The 17,084-nt window shown below is 35.8% G+C and overlaps 1 pseudogene; it reads right to left on the bottom strand.

Moving 5' to 3' along the window:
- Window positions 1–14,318: 14,318 nt before the first annotated feature.
- On the bottom strand, window positions 14,319–15,867 carry LOC120882151 (annotated as a pseudogene).
- Window positions 15,868–17,084: the final 1,217 nt, after the last annotated feature.

Here is a 17,084-nt window from a genome sequence, read left to right on the forward strand (position 1 = left end):
ATACTGGAGGAAATGATTACAGTCTTGAAGAGAGCAATTAAGAACAGTAATTTATTCTTCATGCATTTTGTTAAGATTTACCAAACTCAAATGAATGTCATAAGTAAAGAATTAAACTTTTTAACTCTTATAATTTCTCACAAATTGGATTACATTAAATTGTAATATAGTAGTAAGTACTACTTCATCCAGTATATTTTAAAAGTAAATTTATTGACTTTTAAAACTATTTAAAATCTTTTGCTGCTGAAAATTAAGCATAGCTAGAAGGTTTCAATTCAATAGCTATACGTGTCCACTTCATATTTCATACTTTTAAAGTTAATTTTGTTTTTACTGAAGTTTGGTTGCATATTATACAATATTATATGCTATAGGCATCAAATTTCTAATTTTTAAACTTTAGTGTCTGTTAGACATTAGAACTTGAGTTTATAGTTATTCAGTTTCTAAGGTTTTAAAACTCAAGATTCTAAAGATTTCTGTTTCAAGCTAAATTGTAATGGAAATCTTAGATAAGCTTAATTGTAATAAATACTGTAATAAACTAAAATACTTTAAAAATGCATTTTGAGTATTTGGTTTTAGCTTTTAAAGTAAGATATTTCCAAAGTGATTCCTTTCAAGATAACTTATGTGTTCAGTGTCATAATTTAAGATGTAAAATATATTCTTTCTATAAAAACTGTAATTAAAAAGAATCCTAGGCAGTTATACTTCATTTGCCACAATATCTTGGAAATGAATATCTTGGAAAGAGTTTATGTAAATTCAAAGAAAACATTTAAAGATAAGTAAAAGTAGCATAAATTACTCTTAAGCAGATACTTTTAAAAAATATTCTCAAATATTCACAGATAGAACAATATTCTCTTTCCTAAAATTGGACTGAAAATGAAAAATCTTTGTTTAAAACAGATGAAAAAGCTTTTATTTAGCTATAGGAAAGTATGATTTCTCTAATGAAACTTTTTAGCAAATATTTTAAGATGTCCAGTGGTATTATCACCACCTCTTCTGAAACTAAGGATGCAATTGCCTGCCTCAGCCTATTAAGCCAGAACCTATCAGAGTCATGAACCATGCGTGACTGCACGCTAAGTCACTCCATTCTTGTCTGACTCTTTGCAACCTTATGGACTGTAGCCCACCAAGTTCTTCTGTCCATGGGATTATTCAGGCAATAATACTGGAGTGAACTGCCATGCCCTCCTCTAGGGGATCTGCCTATCTCCAGGCAATTTGCATTTGGGAGACCTGGGTTTGATCCCTGGGTTGGGAAGATCTCCTGGAGAAGGAAATGGCAACCCACTCCAGTATTCTTGCCTGGAGAATCCAACGGACGGAGGAGCATGGTAGGCTACAGCCCATGGGGTCGCAGAGTCAGACGTGATTGAGCGACTTCACTTTCTTTCTTTCACTTTCTATAGTAGAGTGTGGGTCAAGAGGCAACAGTTAGAACTGGACATAGAAAAACAGACTGGTTCCAAATTGGAAAAGGAGTACATTGAGGCTGTATATTGTCACCTTGCTTATCTAACTTATACACAGCGTACATCATGCAAAATGCCAGGCTAGATGAAGCACAAGCTGGAATCAAGATTTCCAAGAGAAATATTAACAAACTCAGATATGCAGATGACACACCCTTATGGCAGAAAGTGAAGAGGAACTAAAAAGCCTCTTGAAGAAAGTAAAAGAAGAGAGTGAAAAAGCTGTCTTAAAGCTTAACATTTAGAATACTAAGATCATGGCATCCAGTCCCATCACTTCATGGCACATAGATGGGGAAACAATAGAAACAGTGACAAACTTTATTTTGGGGGGCTCCAAAATCACTGCAGATGGTGATTGCAGCCATGACATTAAAAGATGCTCGCTCCTTGTAAAAAAAGCTATGACCAACCTAGACAGTGTATTAAAAAGCAGAGACATTATTTTTTCAACAAAGGTCTGTCTAGTCAAAGATATGGTTTTTCCAGTAGTCACATATGGATGTGACTTCTTTCTTTCTTTATAGAAAGAAAGCCAAGTGCCGAAGAATTGTTGCTTTTGAACTGTGGTGATGGAGAGGACTCTTGAGAGTCCCTTGGACTGCAAGGAGATCAAATCATTTATCCTAAAGGAAATCAGTCCTGAATATTCATTGGAAGGATTGATGCTGAAGCTGAAACTCCAATACTTTGGCCATCTGATGCAAAGAACTGACTCACTGGAAAAGACCCTGATGCTGGGAAAGATCGAAGGCATGAGGAGAAGGGTGAGATGGTTGGATGGCATCCCGACTCAACAGACATGAGTTTGAGCAAGTTTTGGGAGTTGGTGATAGACAGGGAAGCCTGGTGTGCTGCAATCCATGGGGTTGCAAAGAGTTGGACAGGACTGAGCGACTGAACTGAACTGATCTTATAGTAGAGTGCATATATGGAAGGACAGGACCTGTTTCTTCCCCATTATTTGGAGATGTGTTTGTGAAATGGAGCAAGGTTTCATGGTCCTCCCACAGCTTTCCTTTGCCTGCCCTTTGTCTGTGGAAAAACTTTAGTCACAGAATATATTTAATCAGATAAGGGAGAAAATACTGAAACAGAGGAAAACATTCAAATAGGACAAACTAATAACAGTTTTGTCATTAAACAAATCAAGGACTTTTAGTTCCTCTTCCGTGGTGCTTCAGAGGTTAAAGCGTCTGCCTGCAATGTGGGAGACCTGGGTTTGATCCCTGGGTCAGAAAAATTCCCCTGGAGAAGGAAATGGCAACCCACTCCAGTATTCTTGCCTGGAGAATCCCATGGACGGAGGAGCCTGGTGGGCTATGGTCCATGGGGTCGCAAAGAGTCGGACACGACTGAGCAACTTCACTCAAGTACTGTAGGTGATATTCTGAGTAATATCCTTTGAGCTGCTTTGTAGGCCCACTGTTGCCAATGAACTTGATGTTCTTTCTTCAATGCAAAAGAATTCAGAGATGAAGCAAAGATGTTCAGAAAGTAAAGTTTATTTAAGCAAAGATACACACTTCCCTGGTGGCTCAGATGGTAAAGAATCTGACTGCAATGCAGGAGTTCCAGGTTCAATATCTGAGTTGGGAAGATCCCCTGGAAAAAGGAATGGCTACCCACTCCAGTATTCTTGCCTGGAAAATCTCATGGACAGAGAAGCCTGGTGGGATACAGTCCATAGGATCGCAAAGAGTCAGACACAACTGAGCAACTACTATTTCACACACACTTTTCAGACTCTCAGAGAGAGAGCAGGCAGACAGTTAAGAGCTGTTACCCTGGGTTCCTTTGGCAAATCGATTATGAGGGGCATACAAGTGAAGGGGTGGAATATTCACTGGCCAAGGAGAGGCTTGGGGGTGATATTCTGTGATTTTTTCATCCCAGCTCCATGCTCCCATGGGGAGAAGGGATTTCTGTCCCCAGTTAGCTTTGATCAGAAGTGTCATAGTGTTTTTTGGTGCCTGATGAGTACTTCTTACCTGTAAGGCTACTTCTATGGTAAGAAGAGCACAATGTGCAACAGCTACATTTGGAGGCAGGAGATTCCTACTTTCCCTACCTTTCTTTGTTTGCTACTCAGACTCTTATCACCAATTTCCTATCTGTCTAAAGGTTCCTGCTTTCCTCTGTCTATCTATGGCCCCCTTGCTTACAAGATGGATGAGATGATTTCCTGTCACCTGGCCTCTGCCCCATTTCTCTGCTCACACCTAGCTACCTACCTTCCATAAGAACTAGGTAGAACTACATGATGACTTGACTGTAGCCATAACATAAACTGCCACAATTTCCAGAATTTGCCTCAAAGAAATGGGAATAGACTGACTCTGGAACTAAGGACAAACTAAAACAATCTAAAACAATCAAGATGACACAGATCAGACCACTGATGACCAATTTCAAGATGACTGTCATGGCTGTCTGCGCTGTTTCCACATGAGACCCCCTCCCTCCACTTAAAGAAGCTTGCTTTGGATGTGAATTCCACCTGTTGCCCCCACCATTCCCAATCTCAAACACTTTGCTTTGCCAGCCTCTGAAATAAACCAAACTTTCCTTTTCACCAACCTTGCCTCTTTATTGGTGAGCAACCAGACCCCACTTTTGGTAACAGTTGGAAAACTTGAATGGAGTACCTTAAATAAATGGATTTTTTTATGTTAAATGAAAAATTAGTTTGGCTAAAACAGAATATATAGGATCATGTCTGGTAAGTGCCCCTCTTCTAGAATGGAATAAAATCTAAAACCTATCAATCAGATATTCTGATCGAAGTTGCTTTAAATCTCTGATATCCCAATTTGATTTTGATGATTATATATACTTGGGATTTAAATGAGAATATTTCAATGCTTTTTATCTTAAAATATTTGGAATCTACAAAGATCATGAGCTTGTATTTATTTTGTGATGGGTCCTATGTATTCAGAATCAAAATGTTAAATAGTATAGAGATACTATGTCCCTTCATAAGTTGTAATTAAATTTAAAAAGAAAATATAACATTCTTATTACTTTTTAGCATTCAATTAATATTATAGCTATTAGAAAAGAAAATGTGTAATCAGTTCTTCTGATTGTGCATATTTCATTTTTAAACTAGATCTTTTGTGTTTGAGTTTTATAGACAGGCATGGTGTTGCCATTTATAAAATGTTACTATCAGAGAGAAGCATGTTGAAACTCAGGATCTGGGCCATACATAGTGCTTTTTGACATTACGGATTCTCAATATCCTAGTCTTTCAGATGTAAAAAGTAATATCTCAAGGTTAATTTGAGGATTAAATGATATTACTTGCTGTGACATGAACGAACAGTGGGTGTTTTCTCCTAGAAATTAAAAAAAAGTGTTTTATTTAGAATAATGAAAATGCTTTACATACAGCAAAATTATAGAGCAAATAAGTGATGAAGTATAACATGAAAGTTTGCCAGGTTTTTACTATATGAAAGGTTCTTTAAAAATAGCTTTAAATTAAAGAGCATAATCAATAACTATCTGAACTGTGATGAATAGAAGTCATTAGGAAGTTAAATATCTTTAAAGATGCTTAAGAGTTTCTGAAACATAGTAGAATCTTTGTATTTCTAAAACTCAAACAGAAAAGGGCTAAATATATTCTTTGAAATTGCAAAAAGTTCACAACTGAGTGAGAAATTAAAATACTAATTATTTTGTTCAATGACAAGTTTCATGGATCTATGCTTAGAATATACAGCTTTCAATATAAAATATCTTTATTTGGTAATTACACTTGTGTCATATGTTACAGAATAGACGCTGTTCAAGTGCATCAAGTTGAAGTGTTTTTATGTGAATAATAGTCATATACATTAAGGGCTTTTTATATTTTAAATGCAATATAGTTTCCACTGTTTATGGGTAAATAAGTTTGTCTTGAGCAATAATGACCTCTCTTTTGCATTTTAAATATGGATTTCAAATACCCGATATGCTTCAAGTGAAATAAATATGTTTTAAGGAATAATGATCTGTAGTTTTGCATAAAATCCTGAATCACTTAACATTTATTTAACAGTGTTTTGTACTCATGAAGGTAAAAAGCATCTAAATTAATGGTGGATATGACAAAAAAATACTGAAGATCAAAGTGGAAAACATGCTCTAAAAATACTCTTATTCTAAAAATAGTCTCATTCTAAAAATTGTCTCATCAACACAAGATTTTGAGTAGGAGACTCACAGAGAAAATGAGGATATTCATATAAGAGAATCATTTGAATATTTATTTTTTATCATTTATATGCATTCAGATTATTGATTTAATTTCTTTAGAAAATAACATAACTCAGATAAAAGGAAAAAGTATAATTGAAATGAGATCATTATATACAATGCTAAGAAAATTTAAAGAGCCACTTATTGCATTAATAACTGAAATGACCATTAAGTCATTGTTATATATGTGTCAAGTAAGCAAATTATAATATTTGTGCATTATGATAATATCTAGAATCAATCACATTCATTATTATGCTAGCTTGCTATATACCCTTCCACAAAGGAATCAAAGAATTCTCAGAATTTAACAACCCAAAATATCTCAATTATTGTTACTTTTATTATTTTTTTTAGAGAGAGAGCAAAGACTAAGTTTAAGTAGGGAATTTCAGTGACTTTATTTTCAGATTTATCCAATGAGAAGTGGATAATAATTACACTTCTTAATAATAAGTGTAATGTTGAATGATTTCTTTTTCCTGTTTCAAATAGGCTTTAGGTAATCAATCAAGATCAAAGAGAGAGCATGGCTAAGTTGAATCACTCTTTGGACCTTTGCTCAACTTAATTTGTTAGCAAATATGTAATTTATTTTACTCCTAAGGTCATCAATACTCTGTATCCTCTAATTTATTTCATATAAAAAAGGGAAAGAATTTGCAATATACTATGTCAATGAAAAAAAATTTTTCAAAAAAGATTTTCCTCAGTTTTCTATTGTCAGATTTTCCTTAAAAGAAGCTACAATTTCTGATTATCAAATTGCTCTCTGTAACACTGTGACTTTCACATTGACCAAACCAAATGCAATGTTTATTTTTTCATGCCATTATTTGCCAGATTAAAATGATTTTAGCTAGGTTTATGTGCATGTTAAAGTGAAATTTTGAGTATTAAAGACAGAAGCTAAAAGATTTTATACAAAATTCACTTACATTTGGAGCATGTAGAAACATTAAATTATGAGGAAAACCAGACATTTATGGGACTTGTCATCCCACTCCAAAGAAAATCTTCTACTTGTAGTGCCATTGTTCTATTACCTATTTTGATAATTTGATGACATTTCATCTATCTTAAAATATTTCCTTTTCACTTTTTAAGGGAATTTACTTTTAGTCCCCACCTTCAGTCTAAACAGTTGATCTCAGTAAAATGTCAGTGAATTGTGAATAATATATATATAGATATATAGATAAATGTATAGATGTATATATATGTGTATATATATATATAATATGTTATCTACTGAAAAAGCATATAACATTTTTTTCAGAAAGTTAAATAATATTAAACATCCATGGCTTTTATCATCCTGAATTTTTGGATTCCTTCTCTAATTTTGTCCCTATTTAAAGAGCTATTTCTTTTTGCTGAAGTTCTAACCTATATTTTCAGAAAGTGTTTATAAGCATTATAGGAGTTAGTACACCAAAATCTTTGTGTCCAGAACTTAGAAACAGACTGACTTCTACTTTAATAGAAGCTTTATGAAATTTCAATAGTTAGTTGATATTTCAGGTCTTTTCCCTAATATTTTTTAATATCCTTAAAAATATCTTCTCTTCCATGTTAATACTACATTAGCCCAGGATATGGAAACTTTCTCAGTAAATTTTATATAATTTCTGCTCTTTATCTCCACAAATTTCCTTGATATGAAGCTTTTTGTGGGGAAGTCTTGCATCTAAAAGAGAGAAAAATAAAAATTTTGGAAAAAGTCTATTCTTCCTAATAGATTAGAGTATAATATAAGAAATAGCTTTTCCTTTGAAAGAAAAGAGGATTATATGTAACTCTTCAGAACTAACCTTTGACATTTTATTTATTTTTTTAATAAATTTATTTAGTTTTAGAATAGACCTAAATAAACAAGAAATTAAATGCTTTTGCCTGAAATATTCAGATTATTCAGGCAAAATCTGTTTTTTTTTTAACCTGTATTTTTCTTGAGTGTTTAGTATCAATTTTGTTATTAAAATTTTGCATGTTGTTCTGTAGATATGCCTCTAATAATTTTATCTATGACTGTAGATTACATATATATATATATATATATATATATATATATATATATATTTGTTCAATTGCAAAGTCGTATCTGACTATTTGCAACCCTATGAACTGCAGCACTCCAGGCTTCCCTGTGCTTCACTGTCTTCTGGAGTTTGCTCAAACTCATGTTCTTTGAATCAGTGACGCCATCCAACCACCTCATCCTCTGTCACTCCCTTCTGCTCCTGCCTTCAATCTTTCCCAACATCAGGGTCTTTTCCAGTGAGTCTGCTCTTTGCATCATGTGCCAACTATTAGAGCTTCAGGTTCAGCACCAACATTTTCTATGCAATTTCAGGATTGATTTCTTTTAGGATTAACTGGCTTGATCTCCTTGCTGTTCAAGGGACTCTCAAGGGTCTTCTCCAGCATCACAATTCAAAAGTATCAATTCTTCAGCTCTCAGCCTTCTTTATAGTCCAGCTCTCACATCTTTACATGACTGGAAAAACCAGAGTTTTGACTCTATGAACATTTGTCCTCAAAGTGATGTCTCTGCTTTTTCATATGCTGTCTAGGTTTGTCATAGCTTTTCTTTCAAGGAGCAAGCATCTCAAACTCACAGCTGCAGGCTGCAGTGATTTTGAGGCCAAGTTAATAAAGTCTGTCACTATTTCTACTTTTTTTCTTTTTTTCATAAAGGGATGGGACCAGATGCCATGATCTTAGTTTTTTAATGTTGTGTTTTAAGCCAGCTTTTTCAGTCCCCTCTTTCACTTTCATCAAGAGGCTCTTTAGTTTCTCTTTGCCTTCTGCCATAAGGGTGGTGTCCTCTGCATATCTGAGGTTATTGATATTTCTCCTGGCAATCTTGATTCCAGCTAATTTTTTTTTAACTAAAAATATTGAAAGCATACTTAACCTGAGACATTTCTCACCTCTGTCTTATGAAGAATGTTATTTATCCTAACATACACAACATTGCAAAAATATGATTTAAACTGTATTATTTTCCATCTTGGATTTCACCATAGAAAATAAGCAGACATAAGTATTACTTATTATCATTTTCTTTAAATATGTGCATTGTTTATATAAGGAAAAAAATTAGTCCTTTCAGTTAACAGCTTTTAATCTCAATCGTTCACAGGAATGCAAGCAGTCTGTGTACACAGGCTTAAGTAGCCTGAAGTGCTCTGAATCTGAACAGATATGGCAAACTCTCACCTACCCTGGGAAACGTATTCACTGTATGGATTATCTGGGTAACTTTTAAATTATATGTTGACATCTCTGATTGTGTTCTAATGGTGTTACATATCCATTGATTTCAGGTCAACAACTTGGTCTGGTCTTTCTGAAAAGAGCTCCCAGGTTGTTAGCCTGTCTGAAATCCCTGGATTTAAGTCTTGGTTTTCCTATAAATCCTGCAGCCTCTAATCAGTCAGCTTTCTCTGCCAATCAATCTTTTCCCAGTGGATCTCCCTTAGTTCTCACACTGTGATATAAGCTGAGGCTTTGACATGATGTTTTACTCTTAAAAACAAAGTTTATGATTTCCTACAAAGTAGAAAATAAAACTGAGAAATCTAAGAAGGAATTTTGCCGATCAAAGTCTTACCTGTCAAAATGATTTTAAGCATCTGTACTGAATTAAGTACAGATTACTCAGTAGTAAAGAATCTTCCTGCCAATGCACGAGATACAGGAGACGCGGGTTCGATCCTGGATCAGAAAGATCCTCTGGAAGAGGAGATGGCAACCCACTCCAGTCTTCTTGCCTGAGAAGTCCCAAAAGCAGAGGAGACTGATGGACTACAGTCCATTGGGTCACAAAGAATAAGACATGACTGAGCAGGCACAGATTCTCTGAACTAAGGTGTGGATGTTTTTAATATGACATCTAGATTTTAGGTTATTGCCTTTAGCATTTAATAGTACTGAATAGTTTAGCCCTTTCAGATTATTCACTCTAAGGAAAACAACTTTACAGCAAATTACAACAACGAAACAGGAGATTTTTATTTTGTTGAAAATAAATAACTGTAAAAATATGAGCTAAGTAAATGTCACAATGTCAATATTGGAAAGCAAGTACAACAAAAGAAAGAATAAAAATGAATTCCTTAAACAAACCTATACGACCTAAGATGAAAGGCCATACATACCCCATGAATCTATTTTGTAAAATACTTTGAAATACTTTCTAATCAGAAATAGATTATTTTTTAATTTATTTAGAATTATCTATTTAGAATTATTTATTTTAGAATAAAATAAATAATTATTTCAGATTGTTGAATATATGAATATATTATACTTCATAGTTCATGCAAAAGTCTCCTATACACATAATTAAGCTTGATCTGTAATCTGATTATATTAATATAGTATATTGTAATGATGATATCATGCCTTTATATATATAATCAAACTACAGAGGAAGTTTAATCATACGTAACAAGACAATGTTTATATAATATTATATATTATTGTAGAAAATATAATACATAAAAGATTATATATACATAGGTTCATTATAGCTTCCACTTTTAATACTCTAACATAAGTTTTTTTTAAAATTAGTTGTGAGCATCCCTAGTGGCTCAGTGGTAAATAATCCACCTACCAATGCAGGAGTTGCAGGTCTGATCTTTGGGTTGAGAAGATTCCCTGGAGGAAACGGCAACCCACTCTACGTTCTTGTGTGTAGAGTCCCGTGGACAGAGGAGCCTGGCCAGCTACAATCCATGGAATTACAAAACAGCCAGACATTAATTAGCAAATAAACAACAACAGTAACAACAATTTTTAATGGTAACAATTGGTTAATTGGTTCAGAGGTTAAAAGCGTCTGCCTGCAATGCGGGAGACCTGAGTTCCATCCCTGGGTCGGGAAGATCTCCTGGAGAAGGGCATGGCAACCCACTCCAGTATTCTTGCCTGGAGAATCCCATGGACGGAGGAGTCTGGTGAGCTACAGTCCATGGGGTTGCAGAGTCGGACACGACTGAGCAACTTCACTTTCACTTTCACTAATGATAATTGGATTATTTCCTATAGTTGGCTCAATAACGGCCAGCGGCATTATCACTAGAAAAGTTTTATACTATTTTGGAATGACAAAGTAGAAATGACAAAAGGAAGAACACAGTCGAGATGGCTGTAAGAGTAATTTGTGAAGATAAAACATTTAAAAAGCTGGCTTTGTATATTAAAACACTTTAGATATCTGCTGTTGAATATGGTCTCTACTAGCCTCAAGTGGCTAAATAGTATTTGAAATGTACTTTAGTCTAAATTGAGAAGTGCTATAAATGTAAAATATGCAAACAGATTTCAAAGACTTAGTATGAAAAAAAAAGACTATAAAATGTCTCAATATTATTATGTTGATTAGGTATGGAAGTGATTATATTTGGAGCATTTTATTATTAAAATTAATTTCCTTTGTTCCTTTTTAAATTTTTTTATTATAAGATTTTATACTTGACTTCCACAGTGGCTCAGATGGTAAAGCGTCTGCCTACAATGTGGGAGACCCAGGTTCAATCCCTGGGTTGAGAAGATCCTCTGGAGAAGGAAATGGCAATACACTCCAGTACTCTTGTCTGGAAAATCCCATGGAAGGAGGAGCTTGGTAGGCTATAGCCCATGGGTTCATAAAGAAGTGGACATGACTGAGCGACTTCACTTTATTTTTTATTATAAGATCTTAAAAGACATATGTGACCCACATTTAAGTCTCACATCATAGTTCTTTGCAGTGGTGCACAGCTCTAAAATCCTGCAAAAGATCAACATGACTGTTGTGAACTTTTCCTGTTGACTGTCAATTCCTTGTACTTAAAAACTTATTCCATGTTAAATACAGATCAGTTAACCTGTATGCTATTATTACAACTAATTTCATTTAATTAAACATTATCATATGAACAACTTTATTTGTATGCAGGTACATTTTTGCTACACTTTAATGTGTCTGACTTTAACTACAAGTTAACGTTCTACATTCAAAGTTATATTTCCATTAAGTTCTAAAGAAAAAAATCCACTTAAAGCAAGCAAAAAATGAAAAAGTAAAAGGTGTTTTAGTGATTTCAGGTATTGTGAGATGAATTTGTTCACTTTCTTCTTTTACAGGAAATCTGAAAAATTTTATGATTAAATAACTCTTTTTTTCAGAATTATGCTAATGATATCCTTAATAAGGATATCAAGCTGGATTCAGAAAAGGCAGAGGAACCAGAGATCAAATTGCCAACATCTGTTGGATCATAGAAAAAGCAAGAGAATTCCAGAGAAACATCTGTTTCTGCTTCATTGACTACACTAAAGCCTTTGACTGTGTGAGTCACAACAAACTGTGGAAAATTCTTCAAGAAGTGGGAATACCAGACCACCTTACCTACCTCCTGAGAAATCTGTATGCAGATCAAGAAGCAACAGTTAGAACCAGACATACAAGTTAAATAAGTGTGTTAAATAAAATAACCCACTTATTTAACTTATATGCAGAGTACATCATGTGAAATGCACTGGAATCAAAATTGCTGGGGGAAATACCAGTAACCTCAGATACAAAGATAACACCATACTTATGGCAGAAAGTGAACAAGAAAAAAAGAGCCTCTAGATGAAAGTGAAACAGGAGAGTGAAAAAGTTGGCTTAAAACTCAACATTCAAAAAATAAAGATCATGGCATTCGGTCCCACCACTTCATGGCAAATAGATGGGGAAACAATGGATAAAGTGACAGACTTTATTTTTGGGGACACCAAAATCACAGCAGATGGTGAGTGCAGCCATGAAATTAAAAGACACTTGCTCCTTGGAAGAAAATCTATGACCTACTTAGACAGCATATTAAAAAGAAGAGATATTACTTTGCTGACCAAGGTCTATCTAGCCAAAGCTATGTTTTTTCCAGTAGTCATGTATGGATGTGAGAGTTGGACTATAAAGAAAGCTGAGCACCAAAGAACTGATGCTTTTGAACCGTGGTGTCAGAGAAGACTCTTGATAGTCCCTTGGACAGCAAGGAGATCCAACCATTCCATCCTAAAGGAAATCAGTCCTGAATATTCATTGGAAGGACTGATGCTGAAGCTGAAATTCCAATACTTTGGCCACCTGATGTGAAGAACTGACCGCTGGAAAAGACTGTGATGTTGGGAAAGATTAAAGGCAGGAGGAGAAGGTGACAACAGAGGACAAGATGGTTGGATGGCATCACCAACTCAATGGACATGAGATGGAGTGAACTCTGGGAGTTGGTAATGGACAGGGAGGCCTGGTGTGCTGCAGTCCACAGGGTCGCAAAGAGTCGGACATGACTGAGTGACTGAACTGACCTGAATCCTTAATAAATTCCTCTGGTGTAAGTTATATATTTTATATACACTGTATCAAACTTTTTTGAGTAACTTAGAGCCAAATTCAAATCATTAAATCAATATTATAGACATAAATGGAAAAGAGGAAATTAGTATGAATAAAATAAAATATTCAAATGTATCTGTTCTATAAATAATGACATTTTGTGTTAATGCATGATTTTAAAAATATTTGCATGCTTTGTACTTGCCATTCTCTTGCAAATTTTAAAAAGTCATTTTTAAAGGTATGTAGTTATTCAACACTTATATTAAGTGAATTTTATCTATCTCTCAGTGGTTTTGAAAGACTGTGATGTCTCAGAGTACAGGAAATAATTTTGTTCTGGACCAAGCTGGGAAAGGTCTATTGTATTGAAATGCTTAGAGAAAAATTTATCTTGAGAAATTGTTTCAATAAAGATGGTGTCCTACTTATTCATATTCTGATTAAGTAGCTTGTAATATTGAAACTTCATTCTGCGTGATAATGGAAAATTGTCTATGTAACATGACTAATATTCCATTACTTTAATTTGGCATGACTATTACTTTTAGCTGATAAACTAGTTAGCCACTAAATATGAAAAAATGGAACCAATAAGTTAATCTATTAAAATAATGGCTACAGGAGAATAATAAATATTGCAGACTTAAATGTCTAACTTCCCCCTTGTCTAACAAACTGAACTTACTTGAAAATGTGGAAATATACTGCAAAGAAAGTAACATTTCCTTTAATAGATTGTTATGGAAAATCAAACAAAAATGTTGTAATACAAGTAATATAGATAGTTGTTACTATAAACTCTATCCATATTCATTCTTTTTTTTTTTTTTGGATAGTGGAGTGCAGTTTATTATACCGGCGGGTCCCAGGCAGTTTCCTCCTTAGCCAAGGACCCCAGACCAATCTTTGTGACAACGTTTTATACCTGAAGTGTACATGCCCAAGCCTACATCCCCAGATTTCTCAAGTCTGCTCTGGAAAATGTTAGGAAGAGATACAAACAGGTTCCAGTCATGATTCATATTCTAAAGGTCATCTAGCCATGCGGTGTAGCTCACATCAATGGACATTATTAGAAGTACAGAAAGTGATTGATTATATAGTGGATTATTGCATTCTTTTTGGCTCTGGGGAGTCTAGGTACAAGGTCAGCCTGGTCTGGTGTTTATCTGTTGGGGAGGCTTGGTTACCAGATACGTAGTCCAAAGTTTGCTGAGTGCAAGATGGAGTTTCTTTCCCTTTAAAATAGAGTCAGTTTAGTCAGGGCAACCCTCTCCTTTCCTCCTTCATTCCCCTCTCTTGATGCTCTCAGTTTCCAGTATGAGCATCATTCATAGGGATGTACTGTACCTTGGGTCTTCTAGCATATATTTGGGTGAATGAATTCAATTTCAGCGAAACAAAGTTGAAAATACATTGGAGAATGCAAGGTCCACATAACAAAACCAACTGAGCCACTATAACAATGGCCAATATAGTTTTCCACCAATTGCCCTTTATCCACGACAAAACAGAAGTCCAAAAAGGAATATTATCATTAGATATAGCTTTTACCTGGCTTTTCATGTCCGCTAGAGCGGCTGATACATTGCCAGATAAATCAGGAATATATACACAACACTCAACTTTAATTGTAGCACAGGTCCCTCCTTGAGCAGCCGTTAAGTATTGCTAAAGCCATCTGATTTTGAATCACTGCCTTCCTCATTTGTATTTGTTCTTCATTTAAAGCTTGGATTGCCTTTGTGTTGTCCAGGAGGGCCTGTTTCATGAAGTTAGTTAGAGCTTCTACTTTAATCATAATATCTGTTGTTCCTATAGATGGTATGAACAAGGCAGCTATGTAGTCATACCATTGAAACATGGACCTTGCCCACCACACATGTAAATAAGGCAAAGCTACTGGGGCTTGTTGTAAGGATGGCTTAATACTTCCATTAGCAAAGGCAAATCCTAAAGTGCAGCGGCCAACCCAACAGACTGGAAGCCAAGGGCACAAATTCCACACTGCTACTGGGTACCGTTCGGGGCCACCCATCGGATCCCAGGGTTGTTCTTTCAGTCTGAGCCTGGCCAGCAATAGGTGAACTCTAATATTTGTTCACATTGCTCAGAGGAAAAGTATTCCACATATTTTAATTCTTTTGGATCTACAGGATGGTCACCAAATCCAATATTCTGTTCTCTTTGCTCCCAACAGATAGGGGCAGGGACAACAGTCTGGCTTTGTTCTGGAGTCCTTCAAAAATATTCATCTCATATCTGGTCAAATTGTTCAAAGTACCTGATGGACTGGCCCTTTTTACTGGCCCTAGAGTTCTCATCCTTTTTTATTTTTTAAGTAATAAAGCTTGCATTTACTTCAAATGTCACCCTATGGTCTTGATCAGTTTGATTAGAGTTCAGTTTACACCAAGAAAGAAGCGATAGGTTGTGAGTAACCAAAGAAAGAAACTTTTCTCATTGTTGTCTCAAAAAGGAACAGAGGGGGCTAAAATCTCCTTTATGGAGAGGAGACATCCACCAATGAAATCCGTCCATCACTTACAAAGGCATGGCTCCACAAACCCAGCAGTTAGAGGTGTTATCAAAGCCTCCATAGGAATGTGCCCACGAGATGAAAATGTTGCCTTGTGCTGAAACTGGGGTGAGTCTCAGGATGATGCCAGGAAGCCCATGTAGCAGAAGTTGATTGCAGAGCTTTATTTCTGTTTCCTCTTTTTTAAGATGATCTTGGTTTTACAGGGATCAGCAGGGTTCCTTTGTGTAGTCCACTCGGCATCCTCAGGGTCTGTGTGGTATGTCTTCTTCACCCTTGTGTGATGCCTCCAGGGAGGGACACCTGCAACTTTAACTGCCCCAGGCATAGTTAGAGCAACAGTGTATGGGTCTTTCCACTGTGGGGCCAAGGAGTCACAGTTCCAGTCCTTGACCCTCACCCGACCCTGGGTACAAACTCATGAATCTGTTTCTCAAGGGGGAATGGCACCCTTTCTTGGACACAGTTCCCTGGCTTATTACCTTACCTAATTGTTCCATTTGCTGCGAAATCCCATCTCCTCTTACTTGTGGCAAATTTGCCAACACCTGCCTTACTATGGGAGGGCATCTTCCATAGACAATTTCATAAGGAGAATAACCGTGGCAATGCAGGTTCACTCTTAATTTGAGCAAGGCCATTGGAAGTAAGTCCATCCACGAACAATCAGTCTCTAGGATACATTTTGAAAGTGTTTCTTTAAGGGTTCGGTTGGTTCTGGCCACCATTCCTGAACTCTGGTATGTCATTTGCATTTGACATTTAGAGCTTTACATACTTGTTGAATTAAATCGGCTACGAAAGCAGGGCCGTTGTCTGATCCTATACTGGTTGGGAACCCAAATCTGGGGATTATTTCTCAAATCAGACAGCGAGCCACTTAATTTGCTTTTTCAGTTCCGGCGGGGAAGGCCTCCACCCATCCTGAGAAGGTACATACCATGACCAGTAAATAACAATAGTGTCTGCAGGGTTTCATGTTAGTAAAGTCCACTTCTGAATGTTCAAAGGGCAGAGTGCTCTTTAACTGTATTCCTGGAGTTTTCTGTTTATGTCCGGGGGCAGCATTGACCTCCTCCTTGTAGATCTATGCCCTTTTCCTCGAGACTTGGTAGCTTGCTTCCATTGAGAGGGTAACAGGCAGGAAGGCCAGGAGTCTCCAAATGGAAGAAACAGCCAGCAAGTGTCAAGACATTTTTATCCATATTCTTTCATATTGTAAGTAAATAAAATGGACCCTGACATTGACCACATATGGGAAAGACAGACACATTTCTTTGGGCTTCCCTGAAGAAATTCTCCATTTTGCCTGCCCTCAGCAAGGACTTCACTGTATCATTCTCACCAACTGTCTGCTTGCTCCAAATTCAGCCTGTGTCTCCCATATGTATCTCGTTTATTCTATCAGATGAGA

The sequence above is a fragment of the Oryx dammah genome, unplaced genomic scaffold (assembly GCF_014754425.2).
Source record: "Oryx dammah isolate SB20612 unplaced genomic scaffold, SCBI_Odam_1.1 HiC_scaffold_2, whole genome shotgun sequence".
In the NCBI taxonomy this organism is placed as follows: Eukaryota; Metazoa; Chordata; class Mammalia; order Artiodactyla; family Bovidae; genus Oryx; species Oryx dammah.